Raw genomic sequence first — 22,066 nt, 5'->3', positions numbered from 1 at the left:
TACTACCAGCCAGAAAGAGATAAGCACACAGAATAAATATAAAGGTATGTGCCAGAAATGGCCAAACTGATATGGTGATCTTTACTTACTTCCAGATATTCAGAGGTTTGCAGACAGGAACCATGTGTTGTATTGGTCATTAATGGACAGTCTGTGGCACTTTGGAACACTTTCTGAAGCTGTCAATATTTGCTGCCATTAAACTGAGTGGACATAGTAGAGGTGAAGGATATTTAAAGCAAGGGAGCAGGAATCAAGTCTTCTAGTTTCTAAGCAGAATGTTTGCTCCATTTTCTCATTTGTAAAATCTGTACAGTAATACTTAATTTAATATTTTAATGAATTGCATAGTTACTATAATTATTTTAATGTTTAGTTAACTTAATATTTAATTGTTGTACCTCAAAAAAGGTCCAGTGGGGTCATTGTGTACAATGTTCCTTGGGTAAGAGATCCATAAGGAATTAAGCTGATTTTAAAATTCAGACCAGAATTTTTCTGGAATTCAGAGCTATTTGTGTCACCTGTTGGACTAAGCCAAAGGAATGTGAGTCTGTTTGAGCTGCCATGTCTATAGCTGAGTCAGGCTCTAGAGGTACATGCTTCTAACATTGTATGAGGGCTCAGTTAACCCTAAAATATTGCTGAAGATGGCAGCTATCATATCTGTTGCTGACTATTGGAGAGCCAAACTTCTGTGGGCCTCAGAAGCCTGGGCTGAGCTTCTTCAGACCACAGAAAAATGAAAGCCATCGGTCAGAAAGTATGATACGTCTCAACCAGAGCAGACTTGGGTGTAAGCATAACATTTCAGCTAAAGCTGTAGAGACTATTTTTCTCAATATACCTATCTGAATTTCCTGTGTCAACTCCAGTAGTCATTGTGTTGTTCTGTAATCACTCAGATCCAAGGAGTCAGCTTTACTCTGAGTTCTGACTGATAAGGAGCCTCGGCACAGTAAAACCCATGGTTCCAAGGCGTTCTTACACATACTGGTTGTCATATTTTGATCCATGATTTTATGTTCCAAGTGCATCTGCGGTGATGGGTATCATGTAGTTGCTACTCAGTTAATACAAATGAGAAGCAGTAAAAAGTAAGAGACTTGCACTGTTTTAAAAATCAGTGTATTTACATTAGGCGGTATGAACTGTTTTGGATGAAATAACTGACTTCAAACTTTTGCTCGCACTACACTGAATTCAAGTTTTTGACTTCTAAAAAAGTTTAGCTAACCTTCTTTTTAGGGTGGAGGTTGAAGAGCATATCACTTTTCATATGTGTCTACAGTTCTTGGTTTTGACTGAAACTCTGAGTGAGAATGCCAACATACAATGAGAAAAATCTGGTCTAAAATGCAAGCAAATGGAAAAATTCTCTCATGAGGTTCTCTCTCAACTAGATTTCTAAATCAGAAGTTCACATAAACATCTGAACTTTGGAGGTTTACTTGGATCAAAAAGTGATGGTGGTTTCTAAAATCAGTGGCTGGAATTAGCTGTCTCTTCTGTAATGGCAAATACTCTGTTCTGCATAGCATCTTTGAAGGTTTATTGATTATTGGTTTTATCTGGCATTAGTCACAACTTTTTTCTTATGGTGAATTTAACTCAGCTTGTTCAGTATGTGACTCTGCAAATGTCATCTGGTAAATAGATGGTGGGTAGTGTGTTTCATGGTAAAACAAATTATTCCGTATTCATCACAGCACCATGTGGAGACTGTATCTTGAGGGCTAGATTCTGGGCACGGCGTGGACAGTATAGCCTAGGAGGAGGGCGAGCTATAGTAAATTTCTGAGTGTATTTATATTTACAAAGATCCTTAAAGAGTACCACTATGCCTGCCCTATACCTGAGACAGAAGTAATGTAGCTTTGCTATGCCAGTGCTGGGTATACATCAGTACTGGGCACATGCTAATCAGTTTACTGTCTTGAGTGTGATTATTGGTACATGCCCACCTTTTCAGGGTGCAGCATATATGAAGGTGTGCTGTGATTAACTGTTGTACTCCCTGTCCCTGTCCTTTGATGTAGATATGACTTCTGTCATATTATGTTCATAGAATAAAAGAAGAAAGAACAAAAGTAAAAGAGAGGATTGAGAGAGAGCATGAATCCTACGCCTGCCACAGCTAGTTCCTTCCTTCATAAAGGTCAGCTCTCACTGAACTTTATGGCCCAGGATCAAGCCCGTGGTGGGGCTCTATTGTCAGCAGGCGGCTCATCTGAACACAAAATGGCAGGTGCCACTGCAGCTGCTAACGCAATCACTCATGGGACTTGTTTCTCCTCTTAAATAAGGCAAAGTGGAGTCTCATTAGCTGGGAGAGAGACTTCTTATTTCTAAGGAAAACAAAATTTACAGTCTCCCAGACAATAGCAAAGCCTCTTTCAACTGCTGGTTGAAAGAGAGGACGTTTGTGTGACGGTTCCAATAGTCTTCATTGCTGAAATCTTATATGAAGGATAAATACTTTTGAGTAACCACTGTGGCCTAATACACTTCATTTCTGTACTCTCTCTCTCATATGTACGTGTCTCTGTTTTGTGTGTGTGCGTATGTGTGTGTATAGCCAACATTTTAAACATAGCTTAAAACAGAAATTCCTTAAGCTTTCCACACCCTTTCACAATGTGGGCTGTATCTCAATACAGACCATGTCCCCTTCCATTCATAAACATGCAGACTATTTTACTTCTTATTGGAGATCAAATAACATCCCTGTGCTGAGCTCAGCAATTTTCTGCATGGAAAAGCAGTATGCAATAAATAGTAATAAGTAATCTATTAATATTTAATTAAAGTTTCTTTTTAATACCTTAGTTGAACACCTGAAATGAGATGGAAAGCCAAAGCTATGTGACCGCCAGCTTTCTGAAGAACATTGGTGACATATGTAGATGCCAGAGTAAAGAAAGACCTACTGTATATCTCAATACTTCTACTAGATGACCAGTGCAGGATTATGTCTACTAGGGATACAATTTATGTCTTTTAGATTCCCCATATGATAGAAATATTTTATTACAAGGGCATAGCTCATTTGCCAGACATGGAATTCTGTACTGACTTAGCTTCTCTCATTTTTACAGAGGTGTAGTTCATGGTGACTACAGGTCCTGACATGTAGTGTTTGAGTTGGATCTAAACATAGACCAATCAGGAAGTAATGAATGATTGCATGCTAGGACTTGTATCTTCTGTGGACTGCATCTTTGTCACAGGTAAGGGCAGCTGCAATCTGTTTTTTTTCTTTTTTTTTGCAATCTAGGTGCAGGCCTCAGTCTTCTGGGAAGCTGCCAGTGCAACAAGCAGCTTTGTAAAGTTTGGATATTCTTGCCTTGTTACCTTGTCTTATACTGAATCTTCAGTAGATACTCTGCGTGTAGATGAAATGAGGCGTGTGTGTGGACGACACTTTAAAGCAGGCTAAATTCTTTTGCACTGCTTTAACGGTGTCGGTGTTTGCATGCCTCGGTGGTGTACTGCACATTAATTTCAGCCGCTGTAGGAAATTTGGCAGCGTAACGTGCCTTAAATGACTTGGGATGCAGCAAACAAAAACTCCTCCAAGCAGGTTTAGTTTGCTGCCCCTACAGCCGTGGAGTGAAGCACTGGGCTCTGTGCAGCTCTGTGGCTCTGCAGGAAGCCCTGCAGGCAGCCTGGCAGCAGCCAGGGAAAGCAGCTCCACCCAAGAAGAGCAGCGAGCCTGATTTCCCCCCCAGCCCCCTGCCCTGGAGCCTGCTTGTCTGCCTGAGTTGTGCAGGGGCCTGGTGCTTCCCTCTGTGGCTGCGGTGCTCCCCAGGACTGTCCAAGCTGGGTGCTGGCCGGTGGGTGCCACCTGGGGGGTGGCTGCAGCTGCCATGGAGGGAAGCACCAGACCCCCTCCCCAGCCCAAGGACTGCTTCACCCGCTGGCAGCTCACCCTCCCTTCCCCGCCAGAGAGGCAGGTAAGTCAGCAGGGTGTGTGCATGACACAAGAGTTTAATCGGCTCTAAATTGAAGTGGTGTTTTGTAAAACCCACCGCTTCAATTTAGGTCCCCTGTTTCATCTACACACACCAGAGACATTTTGTAGCTGTGCAGTGATGGTTTAAATGTATTAATTTTAGAACCTTATTTGATCTTTACATTGCCCAGTCTGTTGATAAAGGTTATAACGTTAATGGATGAGTAGGTTTATATCTAAACAAATTAGAGGGCTATCAACCTGTCACATTCTACCCCAGTTTAGGCTTATATTTTGATATTCCCTGCATCTGTATGTGCATTTCCTTGGAGAGAAGATTAGAATTAAAATGCAGTCAGGGGTTAGGTGGTACAGTGGATTAGTGAGAAAGCTCTTCACCCCTGGATGGGTGGGGGTAGAGGGGTCATCATGTGAAAATTAGTGTAGTAATCTTGGTTTAGTTTTAGCAGATATGTCCATTAAAAAAAATCTCTGCACAGTTGACAGTCTGTGTTCAGGACAAAATAGCAGAGTGACTGAAGGTCAGTACTGAAGTACTTTGGCAAGGTTTTGCAGGTCATGCCTGCTTGTCTGAACCTGGGCTCAAGCTATTAGAATTTCATTTTCAAGAACATCCTATTTAAGTTGCAAAATTAAAAAGAAATCAAAATTAATTTTGGGGAGGAAAAATCATGCAAATAAATAAAAACTAACATCACTATTGCTTTGTATGCAAAGGGCCAATTTTTTCAAAACTTTAGTAGGCACTTCTCTTAAATAAGCAGAGAGAACAGTTTGAGTTTTAAACGATTGTATTCACTCCTGTTTTACTGTTGTAGGAACTTTAGGGCCTAAACATTTGACTTGAATTCTAAATTTGCAGGTGTTTAACCAGTGTGTCAGTTAAAAATGAGACCAGCCAATGTAACAGAACGAATGTCCTTGCCTTTGTAATACACTTTGCAAATCTTTTATAAAAATATGTTTCCATTCACCTGTTTTTTCTACCATACTCCCAACCTGTGATAAAAATGGGGATACATGTATTCACACACAACTTTTTGGTTTATTATATACAAATGTTATATTATATATTTTATATATAATATAAACCACATCCAGGCTAACATAATCCTTGGATGATATTGTCCACTGGTTGATTCAGTGATTGTTATTAGCAGTAAACCCACACCAACAATGCAGTCATTTGTGGTTCTGAAAAATGTAAATGTCAGTTTTTGGTCTTTAAAAATTATTAAGCATAGAAAAAGATAGCAATTTCCAGTGTTTGCTTGGTTGGTAAGATGCAGGAGAATTAGCATTACTCCTGAGAGCTGCCATTGGTTAGCTGGAGGGAAAATGGATATCAATTATACATAATCTAAGAAGCCTCTGCATAATAATCAGGCCCAGTAGGGGCTTTGGGGCAGCTTCGTTATTCTCTTGTAAACACAAGAGCCCAGATAGACATGTCAGTCAGGAGTAGCGGCTGCAATTCTTCCTTTTTAACACCTTCACATTCTATTGCTTCAATATGCAAACAAGGCTGTTTAGCTGGGGGTTGAGTCTGTGCTAATGAGCTCCCTGCACTAACCCTGAAGTAAAAAGGTTCTGTTTCACAGCTGCTCAGAGACTAGCTCCTCTGGGCATGCTCAGGTATTGGAAAATAATTCCTTTTAAACTGAGAAACGCCAATCAGGATTTCTTGCATACTTTCCCTTTTCTCAGTGTGCTAATGCAATTACCTCATAACTTGTGAAGTTTTTACAGCAGCAGAAAATGTTTTGTCTTTGAATTATGTAGTTTTGCCACCAAACAGAAAGAGAGCCTGAAAAATTCAGCAGATGTAAAATTCACACCCTCCTTAATTCCTAGAGGACCAGAACTCAAGGCTAATTTTCACATTTCCTTCTTAAAGTGGACAGTTCTTTTATCTTTGTCTTCAATACTTTCTCCTGATATTATCATTTCCATTTCCCTTTTGCTGGCCAGTGTCACTCTGAGTGACAGAGGAGCCTCTGAGAACAATACAGCCAACATCATTCCTGCTTGACATTGATGGGATCAACTTCTTTTGGGTTAGGATCGAGAGTCTCTGTTAAAGCTGGGATTCAGGGCATTGCTATAGTTAATCAACTGGGTAATTGCCTTGGTAAAAACATACAGAACCCATGATAATCCTTTACACAGAAGCCGACATATACAAATCTCGATATGATATACAATGGTTTCTTCAATATCCAATTATTCTCATGAATAAAGTAATAATCTGCATGGAAGGCTCAGAAATCCCCGTTGGGTTAATTTAGTGCCTCATAGAAATCATTTGGGTTTTCTTTTTAAATAGGTCAATGCATGGTCTCTTATACAACTGCATGACATGCACCCTCTCCCCATTCATTCATGCATTCATTCATTCATTCATTCATTCATTCATTCCCAGGGCCATGCCTTCTAGCAACATGACACAGGAGACAAGACCTATTGGCAGGGCCACATAAGTGTCTGTCAAGTGCAAGTTACAACTATCTCAAACCGTAATACAGTCCTATGAAGAGAGACAGCACATTTTTAACTATTTAACAGTCGAATATTGTGATCTGCTCTTTTTCACTTTGTTATCTGTTGGATTTCTAACTGCTGTCTCCGTGTGTGACAATCCATATTACATAGAGTCAGTGGGAAAGTCTGGGCTTTGTAATATTTCAGCACTTGAATTATTTATAACGTTAGCTTTATGCCATATTAAATGCAGTTTTAGACAGGTAAAGCTACCTCCCTTCTGCCTCGCTGAAGCTCATTAAATGGCCATCGTGACTGGACAGACTTAATTGAATTGCATCCAAATAATTCTGTCATTTGGATGCAAACCCAAGTCAAAACAGCCTACCAAAATCTCGGAGTTATTTGATTAGGACTGGCAACTGATTAAAAGACCCTGTAAGCATGGCACTTCCGTGCAAATTTACAAGTAAAATTAGTGAACTGCAATAGACTTTGGACATGAAAATAGTTACAAGTTTTGGGTGACACTACTAGTTTCAGGCTTTTTCTTTAAATAAATCACTCTATTTTGGTTCTAGTTTCTCCCTGGGTAAGTATGAGGTTTTTGTTTTTAAACATTAATCAAAATCATTACCAGACAAGTATTTTTCTAAGAATTGTCAGAGAAGCCACTTATTCATCTATGACAACAAGTTACTAAAGTATACAATTGTTACATTTATCTTTGGATTTGAATTCACATTATTCAGTTGATAGAATAAGACATTCTCACTTCTCATTTATTCCAGTTCTCCCTTCCGGTTCAGGCTTTAGATGTCTAAGGTATCCTGCAAATTTGATGCTTTTGCAATCCTGCTAGGAGTCCATTTGAACCTCTGCTGATTACATATCTGTCACTTAGACCCAGATTCTTCACTGCTGCTCTCCTAAATGGCTAACCCCAAGGTGGCTAGCCCAAGGTGGGCTCCTGCCTAGTGGAACTTCCAGCTTCAAGTGGAGGTGGGCAGGCTTTCCATATAATACATGGGGAGAGTTTGTGGTAGTGGAAGAGTGCTGTAGCTGTGATGGTTCAAAAATTATGCAAGAGGCAAGGATTTCTTAGAGTGATTTCTTTTATTAGACCAACTGTATGGTTGTGGGCAGTTTGGCACCAGAGGAAGAGCTTTGCAGGACTGGTCTGTGCTGTCTCATTCCTGCTAATATAGCCAGAAATGAAATACTGAGGAGCGGGATTAAAGTAGTTTCTCTGGGCACTGCTGGTTGTTGGGTCAGGGGCAGACAGATGCCTCTCTCCATTCTAGATTCTCCTCCGAAAGTCTCCTGCTGGCGCTCAGGGTCTAGCCTAACCTAAGTGGCTATGAAACCAATGCCCAAGCAGCTGAAACCACCCTCTTCTGTCTTCTGTTGATGTTAGATCCCTCTTATTTGCACTGCATTTCCAGGTGCCCTTTTTATGCACTTCTTTTTTGGTTCTGTGCAGCTTCACCTATCAGTTACTGCCCCCTGGCCTTGTTTAGTGTAGGACCATATGGGTAGTCTACAAAATGGGGCTCAATTGACAAGAAAAATGCTAACCTACTTGTCTGAAAAACTCTGTTCAGTGCTACAACATCTACTAGAACAGCAAACTTCTTGGTAGTTGCAAGTTGATGTCCTTTGCACATGAAGACTAACACACTTTGGTGTGGTTAGGTGGTGGCTGCCTGGTAGCTTTGAAAACATCAGTGGTACTTCAGTTTCATTCTTAATGTGCCTCAGGAGGCAAAGCAATGAAGTCCCTTTAAAGTCCGACCCAGTTTCTGCTTCAATTGTCCATCTGTAAAATGGGGATATTACTGCTATCTTTGTCCCCTGCTTTGTCTGCCTTGTGTATTTACCATAAACAAATTAAGACAGAATTTAGCACAGGGTGAACCTGCTTTTAGCTGGACCTTTTAGGTAACTGTATTACAAACAATAATCAAGCCAATGGGAAATGTTGTCATATCTGGCCTATAATTTCCTTGACTAATATACCATTTTATAATAATTGTCTTTCCCCACTGTATGTTTGCAGCATCTCTGAGTGTTTTCTTTTAGAAAGAATAGGAAAACAGAGGATCTTTTCCCTAACTGGAGCAATTTGACAAATGTCTAGCTAATGCTTTTTCCACAAGTAGTATATTTTCAAAAACCTAAATATTCACATTACTGGGCTTTGAAAGAAAAGTTGCAGAAAGCACGGATGCCTAAAGGCAGCTAATGTATTGTGCACAGTGCTGGGAACAAGAGGTCTTGAGCACTGTTCCTTCTCTGCTGTTTGAACTACCTTATTTCCTCTGAAGTTATATTGCGTATTACTAGTATAAGCCAGAGGTAAATATAACTTTTCCCATTTTATGAATCAAGAAACCAAGATTTAAAGGACTGAAGTCTGTGGTCATGCAAGCCAGTTTCAGGGCCAAAATTATAACTTGCTTTTCCTGACTTCCGTGTGTGCATTTTGTTCATCAGAAATATGTCCCAAAAGCCTTTTAGAGACTCACTTTGTCCACCTGTAAAATATGGAGAATGATGTTTGTCACAGATGAAAGCTTCCTATATGCAGGCTTTAAGAGTTCCACAGCATCACATCTTCAATAGCAGATGGCAAATGTATTTTAATGTGGACACCTGCTCATTAACAAATGGATTTCCTACAGTCAGCTCATTTCCAAAGCATAGATAAGGAAAAGGTTTTCTTTCTATCCTGGGACAATTTTCAATATCTCAGAAATGTTTCTCTTTGCAGTGGGATGCAGCCAAAACATTGTAGAGTTTATTACAAATAAATGGAGTGGGAGACATGCCCTCCCCACACACACATTTACAAACGCCTGTGAATTGCCCAGAACTTTCCTGGGATGTAGAAGATCCAGGTTTAAGCCTTTTCACTGCTATTTTCCCACATCTCAGGCGAATGCCTGGAATACTGAGTTGTAGAATTAGTATCCCCTTTTCTGTCCCAATGAATACTTATTTATGCAAAGTAGAATTCACCAGCAGTGACCATTATTTCAATTCGGAGATTCAGATCACTATCCTGAATCAATTCAGCTGAATCGGCTTTGGAGGATTTGGCGCTGATTTGGTAAAATTCGGTGATTTGGCCATAGGCTATAATTGGGAATCACTGAAATACCAAGAACTTTGTCATTTTTGGCAGATTTTGATGAAAACAGCAGATATGGTATTCCCTTCTGAGGGCATGAAGCCTGCCAAGTTTCAAGGAGACAGGTGCAGGGGTTTCAGGAAAACTGTATCTCAAACTGTTCATGTGTGACTTTGTGCGTATGTTAAGGTGCAGCGGGATGAAAATTGCAGGAATGGTAGCTGTTTCTACATCCCTCCCACAGAGTACTGTGATTGGAAGGGGACTCAGGGAAAGATCACAGTCACTGGCCAGCTACAGATGTCAGTCTTTCCCCCCCTGCTTCCCCTCCCTTTTATCAGTTTCTGTTCCCCTGAAAGACTGCCTTCTGAATCTTTGAATCTTTTTCCAAATCTTTTCGGAATCAGTTTGGAGGCTCCAAATTGATTTGGAGGGGTTTTTTTGTCTCCCGATTCAATTTGGATTCAATGATTTGGCCTCCGAACTGGGCCAACTCTTTTTTGAATCGAATTGGTGACCAAAGCTTTGCATACCCCTAGTAATTTCCCTTTGTCTTTCCATGCTCAGAACCCAATGCAAAAGTTATTTTCTCAGTTTCTCTTTCCCTGAAGTAGTTCTAGACAAACACATGCTACAACTAGTACTATTAGTACTCTTAGTATCCTCTACAAATTACTCAACCTATTTCTTAGATAGGCAGGTAGATTTCAACCCCCTCCATTTAAAAACGTCAGCTGAGGCAAATATATGTCTACAAACATTGAAGATTAAAAAGTTTCAAGTCTTGATCAAATCTATTTTTTAAGTATTACCAGAAATGGAAATGTGCAGTTGAGTCCTATCTGTGTAATATACCTGTCTGTGTAATAGTATCAAATCCTACTCCCCTTATCCCTGTAAAATGTCCTCATGAAACTTTGGGTGATGTAAGGCCAATGACACCAGTAGGCCAATGATACCAAAGCCAAGAAGGAATGATGAATTAAATCTGCTGCCATGTACATTATTAAAGACATGATGTATTGCAAAAAAGATCTACTCAGGTATATTGGTGGAGCATTTGAGACTGAAGCACTTGGCACTAAGCCCTCTGTAGTTGCCTTCATTCCATATAAAAATGCCTTGCACTGTAATTCAAGTTAATGATATGCCAGTAGTAGATCTGGAGAGCTCTATGAGCCGGGAAATAATGGAGATGGCTGACATCCTTATAATAAGTGGGCTATAAAATAAAGATGTGCTGAGATTAACATACTTTCTTGCAGCTAACAAATGGTGGGGGACGTACACTTGGGCTGGTTATAAACTATTGCATTTTACATTTTTATCAGCTCAAAAGGTATTTTTTTTTAGTTTTGGAAGATTTTGCAGCAGGCTGAAAAGAAGTCATGATGCAATCTGGCTTGTTTGAAACATTGCTCTTCAAAAATAAAGGACAATAGATTACAAAAAAGTACTTTTCAGTTTTTGTACCATCTGGAAAGTAATCACAATTGAGAAACTTTCTGTAAGTTTCTTTTTTTCTCTTCCTCTCTCTCTTTGTAGTTAATGGCGCATCATGGGTAATGATGACTGGGTGAATGCTGGTTGGCAAATTTTAATTTGTCATTGTCTGTATGTATGAAAACAACAGAAATATGACCTGACATGCAAAATATTTCATGCAGTCTTCCTGTTTCCCCTAGGTAATTCAGCTTGCTACCTAAGTACTGGAAGCAGGACAATTAGATTAAATGAACACATAATCTGCTCTGAGATGGACATATCTATTTTGTAATTATGGGTAGCCATTGTTTTATTATGGAACTAATTTATCTTGTGAAGATTTTCATGGTCAGAACTGCCAGTCAAAATCTCACCCCAACTTAAGTCTCTCAAGGAGATAGACCATGAAGTGGATCAAAATAGAGAATATTTTCTTCCCAAATTTATGCATGTAATCATTTCTTTTCCATAGTTCTGCTTGACTTGTACTCATGGGCCCTATAAGGGTTTGCCACTGTTCTTGCTTAGGATGGCAGATAAGGAGGTTAGATGAACATCTTGCTGGGGTCATTTGACCCCAGTATTCTTTCCTTCCAAGGCAGGGGGTCGGACTAGATGATCTGCTCAGGTCCCTTCCAACCCTAGAAACTATGAAACTATAAGGTATAAGGATTTGGAACTAAGGCAAAATCTCTGGTTGATGTGAATCCTTTGGGATTTACCCCAGGTGAGTATCGCCTGGTGTTGGATGGTAGATGTAAGCGCATGCTTAAAGCTCACAATATTCTACACAGCCAGGATCCTTTATACTGTAATTATTTTTCTGCGTTGGCTGGCCAGTCTGCCAGCTGAGTGTGTGCATGTTGTGTGCTGGGGCAATCATCAAGATTCCCAATAGAAACACAGTTCTCCACATTTTTAGTGCATCAGTGATAGAGTTAATGTCTGAGTGTAGTGGACTCCTTAAAATTATTCCTTTGTGAATCTGTTTTCCTTTCAGAAAAAACTATTTGTTACTTTGGAACCCAGTTAACTTAATTAAATATTTGCAGTGTATAAATGTTTTCAAATTAAACACTGACTCCATAAAGTCATCCCAGGTGCTAACTTAGCTTCAGGTCATTAATTCTATTATTTTATGCATTAATACATATGAAGGAACTTTTGTTCTTTTTCTCTGTCTACCCAAGTGCCTGAAGTGAACTTTTTTTCTCTACTCCTGCTAAATTACTAATTAGTTCAAGGCACACTAGAGATGAGAGTCTTTGAGATATTGAGAGCTTGTGTTTTCAATCCAAGTTTATTAAGACAATAGTCAGTGCTCTTGTTGAGAGCTATAAAACCTGATATTCCTTGTTTTTGTTGGGTAGTGTCAGAACTAAACGGTTGATTAAAACAGGCACAGTGTAATCAAAAGGTAAATTACTTATGTTAATCTATTAATACGTTTGCTTTAATCAGAGCATTTTTCTTTGACCATCGTACGTTTCTAATCAGAACAATGGTGTTATTTGTGACAAAACTTACAGTCTTCTGGAAACACTTATCTGCTGAGACTTCATGAGTGCCAACTCATGGTACCAAACTTTTGGAACTTGGCAATAATGACCTAGTCACGTATGGAGTGATATAAGTCCGGACAGTTCTGAGAGGTAATTGCACAGCAGACAGAGCGCTGATTCACTGAATCTGTCTCCTCATTTTTCTATAATAATAGGTAGTAACTTAATGTGCGATAAGCGGTGCTACTGTGCAGTAGTGCAGGCGCATGTCTTTTACATGATGCTAATACACAGTACACTAATTCTGCTGTGCATTAGCACATTAGCATGGCTTTTGCCGTGGTGCAGTAGAATTAGACTACTGTACTTTTCGCATTTTGTGTAGATATGCCCAGTTACTGATAAGTAATTTTTCTTTTCAAATGTACATTGCATGCAAAGTGAGCAAAGCAAATAAGATACTTTAGAATTTCACAAAAGAGTTGCAATGGACACCTGAAATTAAGCATCAAAACAGACATTCCCACTTCTCAGTCAGCAAGCAGATTTTGTCTTCTGTTGAGGTAAATATGGTTATTTATTGACATAAAAGGCAAAAACTGGATAGTCATATTTATCTGTAGGGACAATAAATCTTTATGTTCAAAATAATAATAAAAAAGAGTAAATCCATATATTTAGAATATAAGTCAAATGTAGGATATATGGAAATAAAGGTGTTTTACATGTATAGCAACTTGCTTGTAAGATATCAAAATGCATGGCAAATATTAATGCAGTAAGAACCCATAGCTGTGTGATGTAAGGAAGAATGAATGTTATCCCCCACACTTTACAGGTAATGAACTATTACATAAATGTAATGGTTTGCTAATGGTTACATAGGAATAGATTTATGGCTAGGAAGTCAGAAGGGAAAGCCTGCCTACATTCAAATCCTTGGGAGTTTTTCTTTGACTGAAGTCTCCTAGCCCCATGTTTTATATTTCCATCTTTTGTTCACTCAGAAACATTTTGCTTACAGGTGGGTTACCCCTGTTCAAAAAATTCTGAGGAATGAAGCAATAGATATATTATAGAATTACCATGTGCACACAAATAAGATACATTCACAGATAGTCATGTTCTCTTTATCAAAACATAGGTGCTTTTGGGCAATAATTTTTTTAAATTCCTTTGGTATTATCAAATTACATTTTTTAATAATTCATTTACTGAAAAAGAAAACCAAAGGACTTATTTTTAAGGTCCCTTTCATACTGCCACTTTTAAAGGTATAGGGACATGTTGAGTTACACAAGCTCTCAGAGCTTCTGTTATTCTAAGATTATTTTATTATTGCTAATCTGCCTCTAGCACTGGCCTTAGCCATTCTGAGGCTTTGTGCTAACATCTTCTAGGGCCTCTAGGGGTGAGTCTTGAGAAATAGCCTCATTTATTACAACTACATTCTCCCCCTACCTTTTTGCTGGCTTTCAAGTCTGCAAATCTGCCATTGACAGGTTTGCATCACAAAGTAGTGATGTACTATAACCCTCTCAGGGATTAACACTGGAAAATAAATGGAAATAAACAGAAGATAGGGTTTCTCAGGCTATTTCAACATTTTTGATCTGTTTTGGAATGTATTTAGATGGAATTTTTTAGGGCTTAGCTTTCACTGGAAAAAAAAATGCAAGGAAAGATTGAACGCTTTTAGCTCTGAGTATTATTCTCTGACACTTTCTAAATGAGGACACTGGCAGCATGGTTGAAATACCAGGAAAATGTTGAAATTTTAGTGCACGTGAAAAAGGGGCACTGCATAGAATAATTATTGATGTTTTAATTACTATCTTAAATTTCAGAATTGGATATGGTGAAGATGACTTTTTCAACAGTATCCATTTATCGGTACATAAAGGCTTGGAGGTAGGATGAGATGAGATAGTTACCGACTTCCCTTAGGTACAATAAAGAACCTGCTGTAAGATTAACTTAACTAATCTTTGTCTGTGGAGTTTTTTCTTTACCTGTAGGGATGGCTGGATGTTAGATTGAGTAATAGAAGATCCCCAGGTGAAGTGGAAGGCCCTGTATCAATAGCAGTTTAGCTGTGGTGGAACCCTATCATTTGTTCAGGTTTCTGAGCTCTGTGGAGCCGAGCAGAATGAGCCCTCTGCTTCTTCCCTTGATAGGGACAGGCCATCTTGCAGGGTGTGCGGATGATTAGAATTTAGAGATAAATGGTGGTCTAATGATCTAAAATCAGGTTTAAGAGATGGATCTCTTCAGTTCTAATCTTAGTTGTGTTCCTGGCTGTTTCAGCCTTTGGTTTGGGCCCATTACTTATCGTCTTGCTAGAAACAGAAAACCGATTTATCTTGGGACTGCTTATCCAGGCCTTTCCAAACAAGCATGAATAGTCATTTACACATGCAGCCTGAATGGGAATTAACTCCAATCAGTCCCTTTGCCCAGAGGGAGTGTGGTAATATTATCTTACAGGGGTATAGGTTGTAGCTGTGTTGGTCTAAGGGTGTCCTTAGCCTGATGAAGGGTTTTTGCACCCGAAAGCTTGCTTAATAATTGTTTTCCAACTATTTAAGTTGGTCTAATAAAAGATATCAGATTCACGCAAAGAACCTTGTCTGTAATATTATCTTGGTACTTCAGGAGTACTTCACAGGTACTAAGGGTGGTATAGTGGCCTTTTAGGATCAGTGGGATGCCAGAATAAAAGGCTTTGCCCCTGGGGAAATTGGTTTTCTGGTTTTGACCTTTATGTCAATTATCCCTATTATACAATGTGGAATATAGTTGCAGAAATGCTGTGAGGTAATGCCCACAAAGTACTTTGAAAATGTAAAATGCTATCTGAGGATAAATAGCATTATTTATCAAATAAATATATATATATTTACTATGGAGCCCACCCTAACCCTGAAAATATTTGCATATATTCAACATACTTACCTATTCAAAATAGAGTTTACATAGTACAAAATAGTTTTATTTCTATGCTACTGAAAAGAACGCCATCCCTGTTTATCCAGTAAACTTGAGAGACACCTGTAATCTTTGTTCTAGAGATAAACTTTGCGTAATCTGCTCAACAGGACTTTTATTTGATTTTAGCTTATTTCATTGATCAAAATGCATGTGCCGTCCTTCCCATAAAAGGCCCAGAGCAGCTTGCAACAAGAGAAATTACAAAATAAATTGCAATTTATTGAAATAAGAGAAACTATATAATACGAAATAAATTATAAAATAAAATAGCCTGTAATACAGTAAACACCCCAAACAATGCCCCCAAACTTAAAACTTTTTGTGAAAGAATTTCTGAATAGTAATCATAAATTAAGAACATTATGAACTGAAGTTCTTATCTTCTTAAGGACTTCAGAGTATAAACCCATTCTGGCTTGTCAGTTCTCATCAGCCTAAGGCTTTCCATTTCACAAGAACTAAAGTACTATTTCCAAAGTACATTAGCTACAAGAGTTCAGCTGCCTGGAAGAAGCCAACTGGCTCCAATATCCAAATTTAAACCTCCTATTATCTGAAACAACATTCAAGTTGAGGAGCATGACCTCCTATGAGATAACAGGAAGATCAGATAAATGAGGCAGAAGGAACAGCTCAGTTATATATATTAACCCAGTTGATTTTAAGTAAGTTCAAATCTATTTGTAAATGTTACTGTATGATTTATGATTAAAGTACATGTAGTAAGATGTTCTGAAATCATTGCTTTTACAAAATTCCAGTTACATGATTTTAAATGTATGAAAACTGTGTTACCATATACACTATGTCCAATTAGCATCTAATCCTGATACAATTACTAAATATGTCTAGGAGCCTGATCCTGCTATGCTTTTTGGAAGAAAATCCTCACTGGTGTGAGAATAAGACAGTTCATTTGGGAAGGCTGTGTGTTTATGTTGCTTTCACTGATGCTAGGGCTAGTTTATGTCTGATTCAAGCCTACATGGTATAAGGCAGAGTTTTGCAACTGGTGGGACCTCTAGTTGGGGCTTGGGTTGTCGTGGCGAAACTGGAAGTGCCATGGCGGGACTTCTGGTTTTGCTTTTGCGGGCCTTGATTGGCTACTGGGGGACCTCCCCCTACCCTCTGCTCATCAACTGGTGGGACCAGGATTTTTTGACCGTATGTAGGTGGGACGTAAGGTGCAAAATGTTGAGAACTGCTGGTATAAGGAGTCTAAGGCAGGGCTGAGCAAGGAAGTGAGAATGCCTCTCTATCCTTGTGGTTAGGATCCTCGTCAGTGTTCCAGGAATGGTTAATTATGTACGTAAAGTGGAACGACATCATCAGGAGAGATCGGGAGTTTCAGAATGCCCTATAGCCTGCTAGTTAGGTTGGGCAATATTGTCAGCATTCTGGTGTCTTACTGAATGCAAATGACCCTTTAATTAAATTTAATGAATTAAATTATATCTCATTTCAGATCTTCTTAGGCAGAGGTAGGAATCAAATCTGGTTCTCTTACATCATAGCTGGGTACTTTATCTGGGCACTGCACCATTCTTGGAAATTGAGCCCTTAATTTCTGACACAGTACCCACATGAAACCCTTCCTTGGGAGTGAAAATGAACACTTTGCACTAAAGGAAGGTGAGATATTCTAGTTTGTGTGTTGCGAAGTCAATAAATAGATCAGTCTGATCTTAACTGAATTTTTATTTTGGTATGGCCTTTCTTCTATGCTCAGTTTTACCCATAAGTCACTTCAGAAAAACTTTATCCTTTTTTTCAAGAGGGGAAAAAAGGTTTGATTTCATATGTTTTACATAACACATGTTAACTAAAACCTGTTGAAATCTGAAGGTAGATGAAACAGTTTTAACTTTCATATGGGCTACCTGATGATAGAAAATACTGGGCTGTAGTCTTTGACTCAATAATAAAATGTTACCATCTTCATCCAGTTTCATAAATATTATTTTAATTCATGTTGATTCTGAAAAGGAAATGCTTTATACTGTATTAGATCCTTCAGAAAATAGTGTCACTTAACAGTAATAAAACACAGTTTTTCAGGGTATAGTACCTATGCACCATAAGGGGATAACAATTCTAATAAAGATTTCATGTACAATACTTCTGTAACATATATTATAAAAGCATTTCCATAGTTAGATCCACTTAAACATGCTGTATAAATTAACAATCGGTTGGATTCAGAAAGTTTTATAATATATAGCTGGTTTTGGTTCAGGTGAATTTTAATGATGGCTTGACATCCCTATTAGTTGTTTTGTTGCTTTTGGTTAGAAAAATACTGAATATGAGTGTTACTGTCTTAAACCAATTTTCATTATTTATGGAAGTTCATTTGTATTATCTCATTTTTTCCTGCAAATATAAAAAATCAACTAATGAAAACTGGACACGCTCAGGATCTGTGGAATTAATTAATACTCGATGGCAGTAGCTCCCAATCTGTGGTATGTATATCACCGGTGATATGCAGACAACCTGTCAGTGGTATGTGTTAACAGATTTATTATAGTTATTCTATATAACAAAAATTTGCAGGTGTTACTTAAGGTTGAACTGAAAAAATTGCTGGTGGTACTTAAGGTTGTATCTATTTAAACTGGTGGGATGCAATCTGTCAGAGTTTGGAAACTGCTGCTCTATGGAAAAAAGGGGACTATGTAATAGGAATGGTTTATTAATTCTCAATGAGCTAATAAAAATGGTCACTGAGAATGTAGCTTACTTTTTGTACTTGATATTACTGCAGTAGCACTGAGGAGCCTCTGTCATGAACCAGCCTGTGGAAATAATGAACAAAATAGCCCATCCGTACTCCAGCAAGCTTACAATCTAAGTATAAGGCAGAATGCAACAGGTAGATGTGACAGATGAGGAAAGAACATGGGCACAATGAGGTAATTCTAGACCAGAGGTATCAAACATATGGCCCACAGGCTGAACCTGGACTCTCAAGTTGTCTGATCTGGCCCGTGGTTCTCTGCACTGACCATATGCATTAGCCTCAGCCTCATGGGGCACGTGGAATGGACCCTGCACCGCATTCACCTCATGCAGTACAAGGGGTCATTCCAGGCACTCACTGCCAGACTGGCTCTGTGCACTGGCTCCGGGGCTGGTCCAGACTGGGCCGTGCCAGAGCCAGCAGAATGGGCCATTCCAGTAAGGTGCTGCAGGCACTGTGTGCCCCATACTAGCTAGTGCAGCCCTGTGTGCTGTGTATAGCATGTCAGCCCCGGGGCTCACTGTACACATGGCATGCAGGACTAGTAAAGGGCATGTGGTGCCCACGGAGCATGGGCTGCACTTGGCACGGCATGTGGCTCAGGGGAAAATGATATTTATCACAGATGAAAGCTTCCTATATGCAGGTTTTAAGATTTCCATAGCATCACATCTTCAATAGCGGATGGCAAATATTTTTTAAGGTATACAAATGGATTTTCTATAATCAGCTCATTTCCAGAGCATGGATGGGAAAAAGGTTTTCCATCTCAGGTGAATGCCTAGAATACTGAGTTGTAGGATCAGGGGATCCAGGCCACGTGCTACATGTTAAGTCCTCCCAGACCAGCCCTGATCTGGCTCCAGCATGGTCTGATCTGGGTCAGCCCCAGAGCTAGCATGAAAGGCTGGTCCAGCGGGGCACTACATGCAGTGTGTGCCCAGGACTAACCCCCTGTGCTCCCTACAGCACTGGGTCCAAGCCTCATGCTGTTGACAGTGCATGCCCCATTCCAGCCCTGCATGTACAGCAAGCCCTGGGGTTGCCGCATGGTGCATGAAGAGCATGGGTTGGACACAACATCACAGACAGGGAGTTCTGGCCTGCAGACTGGCCCAGTGACCTTCATTTGGTCTTGCGATCCTTTCTGGCAATATGAAAGGCAGTAATCTCTATACTCTCCACTCCCTAACCATTTTAAAGATTTTTAGTTTATAAAAACTTTTTTTAATTTATAAGTTTTTTAACAATTGTGTTAAAAAAAAATTAAATACAGATAGTTTCAAGGAAATTATCCAAGGCATATAGGTGGCATGGTAAAAAGCATGTTAGATGTATGACGGTGCTTTTTGTCAAATGTAAAAAGTGGACAGTGGAGGCTGACATGAATGACAAAGTGGAGGCAAGAGAAGAGTCAACATCTTGATAGTGATTAAGGGAGAACAGGGATAGGGAAATTATCCATGAATGGCAATGGAGGTGAAGAAGAGCAGTTTGTGTCTGATGAAGTAGTGAAGATCTTTGCAGCACCATTTGGAGCAACACTGCATTTTTCAGCGTGGGCTAGGGAAGATGATGTTGCAGTAATCAAGGCATGGGCATGCTGAGGACTCTGTGCTGCTTCAGTTTTGCCTCTGGCAACACAAACCCCTCTGTAAGTGCTTACTGAAACACCAGAAGCCCTGTAAGTCCTTTGTCCCTGCAATGTGGTATCACAGCCAATGAAGCCTTCAGGATTTGGCCTTGTCAGTGGTTCTTGGCTCAAGCCATTCAGGAGTCACAACATCCCTGTTTTTTTTGTACAGTCCTCACCAAATATATGAAAAGAGGTGGGTGGGGGAAGGAAAAGAGAAAGGCACTGCCTAAAGCAGGTATTATTCCACTTGAAGTGGTCTCAGTTTTATTCTCGCGGTCGATAGTTTTGCAGGTTATACGTCAGCAGTATACTCGTGCATTAGTTTTCCAGATGGCATCTTGCTGGATGGTTAGAAAAGCACTTGCTTCTTGTTAGCATTCAGCAGGTTTGGTGGTACCATTCTCAAGTTTGCTTGCATATATTTGTAAGCTCAATACAGAGCTGTATTTGTTTAAGCACTTGTTGCCCACTTGACCGTAAGGAAACGAGAAGCCACATTATAGCAAAAGGTTTTATTAAAATATCAAAAACCAGCAAGCAATCTACATGAGCCAATTAAATGGCACCCCATGTCCCTGAACTAGGAAGCACTGAGATTTACATTTAAATTGATATTTTACTTGGCAAAGAAATCAGCCGTTACCCAATGCAGCCCTTAAAATTAATCAAGCACAATATACCCCATGCAGTTTAGCAGTCCCCTCATACCAGGAGCTTAAAAAAATAAGCACAACAGGCACTTAAAAAACCTGTAACGTATCAGCACAATATGTCCCATGATATTTCATAATTTCCAAAGCTGTGTGAGAATTAGGAATCAATAACTCATTAAAATGGCCATGTGTGGCATGGCGATGAGCACATATGGTACTCCTAATTTCCCTTAGCTTGGTTGTCTCTGGGCCAGTACTGGGTATGGGAGTGTTGTATGATTGTACATCAGTGTCTGGGCCCCCCGCCCCCAACCAAAAATACTTGCCTCTAGCACCACAGATCCTGTACAGGGCATAGCAGAGTGCAATTCCATGTACAATATTTGATTTGGTATACAAATGATTGTTGGAGGCACAATCATTTTACTTTCAGCTCTTCAAAGGTGCACTCCATCATCTTTCTGCAGCTACAAGGAGAATAACTTAATCTTCTGTGCAGCACCATGTTGTCTGGGGAAGACTTCAAAAGCCAAGGCAGAAGAGATGTGACCCCCCCAAAAAAGGTAGGTTGAAAGTTGGTTGAAAAGGATCTTTCATGTAATTGTGAGGAATTTAGGTCCCAGATTGCCCTAGCATGTAAATTCCAAATATCTTAAAATCCCCTGCACTTTACCAGTGCCTCTCACATTAGTCCTAATGTGAGAATCATATGAAAGGCAAGTGCAAAGTCCTGCACTTGGGGCAATTAATTGCACAAATACAGACTGGAGAATATTTGGCTAGGCTGCAGTACTGCAGAGAAGAACCTCTTGGTTACAGTGGACTTAAGAGTGAATATGAGCCACAGGTTGAATATTACTTCTGTTGGAAAAAAAAAAAGGTAACAGCATACTGGGTTGTATTAAAAGTGTCTCTTGGAAATCAAAGGAAATGATTCTTCCATTTTGTTCAGCACTGGTAATGGCTCATTTGTACTGCTGTGTCCAGTTTTGAGCTCCACGCTTTAGGAAAGATGTGAGCAGATTGGAAAGGGTCCAGCAGAGAGCAACAAAATGATTAGGGGCCTGGGAGGGAAGATTTAACGAGGGCAGGCTAAAGAACTCATGTTACTTGATCTGGAGAAGAGAAGACTCAGCGGGATTTGATAACAGTCTCAAAATAGTTGAAGGATGATTATAAATAGGATGGAGATAATATTTTCTCTGTGGGGACAGGAGTAGGAGCAATGGTGTCAAACAGGAGATGGGGAAATTTAGGTTGGAGATTAGGAGGGATTTTCGGAGTATGATGATGGTCAAGTATTGAAACAGACTACCTAGAGAAGTTAGGTAGAATCTCTACCCTGGAAGTTTTCAAGATAGTCAGGAATGATTGATCCAGGTTTGAGCAGGGGACTGGACTAGAGGACCTCCCGGGGTCCCTACTTTTTTATGATCCTGCCTCAGTGATCCATCAAGCCCTTCAGG

At 39.6% G+C, this 22,066-nt stretch overlaps 2 long non-coding RNA genes across 6 annotated transcripts in view; both read left to right on the top strand.

Moving 5' to 3' along the window:
• The window catches only part of LOC109307169, a 393,364-nt gene that overhangs the window by 136,848 nt on the left and 234,450 nt on the right, over window positions 1-22,066 (top strand). The window lies entirely within an intron of this gene.
• On the top strand, window positions 13,039-21,151 carry LOC109307190. The gene is made up of 3 exons (XR_002100198.1): window positions 13,039-13,140; window positions 14,425-14,488; window positions 21,100-21,151. It is a non-coding gene; the product is annotated as an uncharacterized LOC109307190 (long non-coding RNA).

The sequence above is a fragment of the Crocodylus porosus genome, unplaced genomic scaffold (assembly GCF_001723895.1).
Source record: "Crocodylus porosus isolate Cpor-Errol unplaced genomic scaffold, CroPor_comp1, whole genome shotgun sequence".
Lineage (NCBI taxonomy): Eukaryota > Metazoa > Chordata > Crocodylia > Crocodylidae > Crocodylus > Crocodylus porosus.
Note: the sequence above shows the minus strand (reverse complement) of the source record. Positions and strands in the feature narration are given on the sequence as shown.